The following is a 6,364-nucleotide window of genomic DNA, read 5'->3' on the forward strand; positions in this document are numbered from 1 at the left end:
TCTTAATATTGATCATTATTCCAGTGTGCTTGCCTTTTACTTGTATTTCCTGAATTAAAGGTTGAATACATTAATCTAATTACCACTTATTAGATTGCTAACAAATAGGCTAGTTGTTAGTTTCATTAATTGTAGGTTAGTTGTTATTTTCCTGGATTATCTCTCAGCTGTTGGATTCCTCAAATTAGCCTGAGAAAAATGCTGAAACAGAAAAACTAATTATCCTACAATTTAGCCCAAGCAGTCAGGTGTGAATGTTACGACATTCAGGTTGACATCCAGAACATATTCCTCATTCTGATTCTGTTATGTTCTTGAAACCAGACTGTGCTGACTTTGCTATACTGTAAAAGACTAACCAGTCTCTACTCCAGTATCAGCCTACATGAACAACTGTCAAGACATCCAGTTTGACAATTTCACTATGATCCTTTGGCCAAGTCTGTTATCCTTTAGAGGATCAGACTTACTTAAATACTGAACTGAGATCACCATGCCTAAAGTTCAGTATATGCAGTCAGTGATGAATGTTAAAACATTCTGATTGACATTCACACAGAAGGATATGTACCAGGTCTGTTATCATCTTGGTTAGCAGACTGCAATACAACCTGAGTTATGGCAGACAGGATTATAACATGCAGAAGGAAAACAAACACAAAGAATTGTTTACCCAGTTCGGTCCAACATGACCTACATCTGGGGGCTACCAAGCCAGGAAGAAGATCCACTATCAGCAGTATTAATTCAGAGTTAAACTCCCCCGTTTACAACTCTTCACTTAATCCCTACCCAATGCAATTTATACCTAGGAACTCCTAGATAGAAAACTCCAGTTTCCATTCCTATCACCACAAATACAATGTAATGTTCAAACACCTTGAACTTGCTTCACAGCTTCATTCAAGAACATAATCACTCTTGCCTATAGGCTTTGAGTTACAAATACTCTCAGCTTTTACCACTGAGAAACACATGGTAACCTTCCCACAGATTGGGAGGTTTACGTCACACACACCCCTAAATTTTCATTCTATGAGGCTTACAAAGACTAGGTTACAATATGCTATTTATAACCTAATCACCCAACTGGATTTGGGCCTTCAGAAATCGCAGCAAACTTGTTCTTTGCTGTTACAAATACAACAGAAAATTTCTGCTACAAACAAGGTCTTCAATCCTAAAATCTCTCCATTAATATCTCCTTATTTTGAGCCTATATATATTCTGATTGAGTCTTTAAGACCTCCACATGGGAGTTAGGATATTCACCAAATATCCTTACTAATCCCAGAATATATACTGAATTAATTAATTCAGTTTTCTACACATGTACGATGTCACAGGCATGATGTCGTGACATCGTACATGACATGTTGGTCCAGATGTTGAACTTCTTCAACCCAACATATTAAAACAACAGAGATGCTTACATTATTTGTTTTACAAAATTAATGCCAATCCTAAGGTATTAACAAAACCTTTAACCGGACTTTTAATGAAAGATGCTGAATTCATTTTTGATGAAAAATGTAATGACGCATTTAATCTTTTAAAGCAAGCATTAATATCTGCACCCATTATGAAACCGCCCGATTGGTCGGAACCTTTTGAGATAATGTGCGATGCTAGTGATTATGCAATTGGGGCCGTTCTAGGACAAAGAAAAGACAAAAAATTACATGCCATTTATTATGCCAGTAGAACCCTAGATGCTGCCCAACTTAACTACGCAACAACCGAAAAAGAATTACTTGCTGTAGTTTTCGCTATAGACAAATTTAGATCTTATCTAGTAGTAGCAAAAATTATCGTTTACACCGATCATGCTGCCATTTGTTACCTATTAAGTAAAAAAGATGCCAAGCCCAGGTTACTCCGATGGATTCTATAACTACAAGAGTTTGATTTAGATATAAGAGATAAAAAAGGCACTGAGAATGTAGTAGCGGATCACCTTTCTAGGCTAGAACATCTAAAACCTGAACTAGTACCCATAAATGATGATTTTGCCTATGATAGACTGATCGCTAGAGTAGAAACCGTTGAAGATAATAACCTAGATCCTTATGAGCACCCCCAAAATTCCTTAGCAATAAGTAACGTACCCTGGTATGCAGATTTCGTTAATTACCTAGCTGCTAATATAGTACCCCCTGATCTGGACTACCACCGCAAGAAGAAATTCTTCCACGATGTGAGAAACTTCTATTGGGACGAACCACTCCTTTTCAAAAGGGGTAAAGATGGCATTTTTCGCCGTTGCGTTCCAAAAGAAGAGGTAAATAGTATTATCGAGCATTGTCATTCTGCACCTTATGGTGGACATGCGAGCACCTCTAAGACATACGCCAAGATTCTTCAAGCTGGCCTATTCTGGCCTACCATGTGGCGTGATGTCTATGCTTTCATTGTCAAGTGTGATAGATGCCAACGCACTGAAAACATTTCAAGACGTGATGAAATGCCTCTAAGATACATTCAGGAAGTAGAACTCTTTGACGTATGGGGTATAGATTTCATGGGACCCTTTCCACCATCCTTAGGAAACAGGTATATCTTAGTAGCTGTAGACTATGTGTCTAAGTGGATTGAAGCTATAGCCGCACCCACAAACGACACTAGGGTAGTAATCAAACTATTTAAAAACTATATATTCCCTAGATTTGGAATGCCACGTTTAGTCATTAGCGATGGAGGATCACACTTTATATCGAGAATATTTGACAAACTTTTAAGAAAATATGGAGTTAGGCATAGAGTAGCAAAACCATACCACCTACAGACTAGTGGCCAAGTAGAAGTATCTAATAGGGAGATAAAACAAATCCTAGAGAAAACTGTTTCTATTTCTAGGAGAGACTGGTCTGAGAAGGTTCAAGAAGCATTATGGGCCTATAGAACCGCTTTCAAAACCCCTATAGGAACTACTCCTTATCAACTAGTTTATGGAAAATCATGTTATTTACCATTCGAATTAGAGCATAAGGCCTATTGGGCCATTAAAACTTTGAATTTAGACTACCTAGCCGCTGGAGAAAAGCGTACCCTAGATATTCATAAATTAGAAGAACTTAGGCAGTCGGCCTACGAAAATGCAAATATATATAAAGAGAGGACAAAAGCCTATCATGACAAAAGAATAGTAAAGAAAAACTTCAATGTAGGCGATTCTGTTCTCCTTTTCAACACTAGGTTACGACTCTTCCCTGGAAAGCTACGTTCAAGATGGACAGGTCCTTTCGAAGTATCCAAGATTCTGAGATCAGGAGCCGTAGAAATCAAGAACCAAACATGTATTCCATTCATTGTAAATGGAAAAAGACTGAAGCTCTACGAAGGAGGAGACATTCCAGCATACTACTCAAGCCACACCCTGATTGATCCACCGATTCCTACTACTACGGGTGTATAAATTCTGATCGTCAAGCTAATGACGTTAAACAAGCGCTGCGTGGGAGGCAACCCATGGTTTTTCTTTTCATTTTACTTTTTTTCGAATTTATTTACATTTATTTTTATTTTTATTTTTATTTTATTTTATCTTATTTTGCATTGAGACTAAAATTTGAATGGTTTGCATTTTCAGGATCACCTTCTTAACTTTTACAGGATGCAGGGTTTTGATGACATGCACGTTGCCTATAGAGATAATGCTCAGAGGGAGCACTACATTGCTTTGTATCAGCGCCCTATGGCACCCACACGTTACCCTAATCAGCACTGTATGGAGGCACTAGGTATCGAGCCGAGTATCAGATTCCTTAGCCACTAGCTCCACTGGGACGAATTTGCTGATGACTTGAATAACACATACAGGAACCTGACTTTGGAATTCCTGAGTTCATTCGACTATGACCCATATTCTGGACCAGATGGGTATGCTGCTTTCAGACTTTTTGGAGTTGAGTACTCCTTCAGCCAGAAAGAGTTCGACGACTTATTGGGCTTCCAGACCACTCCTGATGCTATTCCGGAGACAACTATGGGATATTTTCTGGGTAAGGAGGTGGAGAAGTTTTGGAGTGATATATCAGGTGGCGGAAGCCAGGATCCATCTACGCAGTTATCTTATGTCATACATAACCCAGCCTTCAGATATTTTCAGATGATATTAGCATATTCCTTCTTGGGAAGACAGGATGCAGAGACACTACTAATTGAAGAGGAGATCTTCCTATTATTTTGCGCATCCGAGTCTCGCCCAGTAGCATGTGGGAACTTTTTATTGAATAATCTCAGCGGTATCTCTAGATCCACCGAATGAGTCATCCATGTTGGTGGAATCATCACACAGATTGCTGTCGCTTTAGGTCTGTCTCGCGAGCTGCCACATCTTCGGATCTACTGTGGACACACTACCATGGACATCGATTTCTGTTTGACCAGAGGATTGATGAGGAGAGCCTCTTTCCACCCATGTCAGTTCCGATTGCTAGTCGACAGTGAGGCTATCCATTATTTCACACTGCCAGACCCTATGATGACTAGTGTGCATGATCCAGCGAATTGGAGTTATGCTCTAGAGGGCCAAGGAGAGACCGTCGAGGCACCGAGATCACCACCCATTGCTGAATACACGCCTACACCACCATCTCCTAGAATCACTTTTTTATCTAATAATCATTCATTGCAGACACCCGACATACGCACCCAGATTGCTGAGTGCCGTAGAGAGATTGCAGAGCTTAGACAGGAAGTGGCAGACCTAGCTTTACAGATAGGAGTGTCTGATCTCACCCATGCTACTGAAGCCGATTGTCTATATCAGGAGATCGCAGAGCTCAGACAGGAGATAGCCATGCTTCGTGGATCCACTCAGGCAGACGACACCCCTAATACCTGATCTCACCATTTCATTTTATTTCTCTTTTATATATTTATCGTATTTGCATTATCTATTTTATATTATCACATTTAGAATATTATATAAACCACTACTATACATTAGTATTTCTATTCTTATCTATATATGTTTTATATTTATTTGCATTTTAATTTTTCAGTTATTTATTTATTTATATTTAATTTCTGTTTTTGTTTTTGTTTCAGTTTCACTTTTTATTTTTTCGTTTTTACTTTTATAAAAATTATGCAAGTCGAAGAAACTAGGAGAATCACAAGACAAATGCTATCCAGACCCCTCAAAGCTAAAAGACAAGAGAAGCCCAAACCAAAGGACCAAAATCTGGCCCAGCCAGATTTGGCCTTGTGGCGCCCGCCACAGCGTCTGTAAATGGTCGGGGCAGACCCCTTTTCTTCACCATTTTTGCAACTTACAACCTCCAAAACCCATTTTTTCACCTTGGAAAAAAGTCCTTGAACCCACAAAAAGCTCATACTTTCCTAACCATCATACCACACAAATCATTAATCCATTTTCCATTTTCGATTTCATCCGCCGGATTTTGTAAAAATCCAACCTTTTCACCAACCACTGCATCTTCTTCATCCACTTTTCAAGAGCATTCAAATGGAGTTCAACGGATTCATTCTTCGAGGAGGGAAACCGGGGGAGAGACAAAGAAAAATCATTGAGCGGTTGCAAAATCGGGAAATCCTCCCGACAAGGTATGTTGACGAAAATTGTCTCTATACTTTAGGTATCTACCATAGCATTTTCCATTTATTAGACAACTTAGGTTTGCATAATTTCTTTATCAACAAAGAACCCACCTATGAGCGGTTGACAATCGAGTTTTTAAGTTCCTTAATTTATATTGTCAACCCTAACACTGCTAGCACAGTCGGTACTGTCAAATTTAGAATGTTTGCTGTTGAATACCAATTCAGTACCGATGAACTAGCCAGCTTGTTAGGGATCCCTCATGGGGAAGGTGCTATTTGTGAGGCCCCTTTGGATTCTGAATGGTCTGTTGAGGTATTTTCCTTCTGGGAGCGTTTATCAAACACTTCCATAAACTCTTTTGAAGGAGTTCTTGCCTCAACTATCCATAACCCGACCATCAGAGTTTTTAGATATCCGTTGGCATGCACTATTTTTTGCTGGGAGAATCTAAATAAGGTTAACGCTAGAGAGCTTCTATATTTGCAAGGAAGCCTCACAAATAGGAGAATTAATTCGGTTCCGTTTATGCTCGCCCATATGATTTTAACTCTGAATAAGGCGGGACCGATTTCTTTTGGTGGATTGATTACGTCTATTGCTCGGGCACTTAACCTGAACAACGAGATGGCTACCCTAGACCCCTTACCTCCTCGCACAATTAACTTAAAATTTCTGAGAGACATGAAATTGTGCCGTTCAAAGAGAGAAGGAGGTTATAAACTTATGATTCATGGTGTAGCCATCCCATCTGTTATTCTACCTTGCACTAGACGTACAGATATACGTGATGAGAGG

This window comes from Lathyrus oleraceus, chromosome 5 (genome assembly GCF_024323335.1).
Source record: "Lathyrus oleraceus cultivar Zhongwan6 chromosome 5, CAAS_Psat_ZW6_1.0, whole genome shotgun sequence".
NCBI classification, from domain to species: domain Eukaryota; kingdom Viridiplantae; phylum Streptophyta; class Magnoliopsida; order Fabales; family Fabaceae; genus Lathyrus; species Lathyrus oleraceus.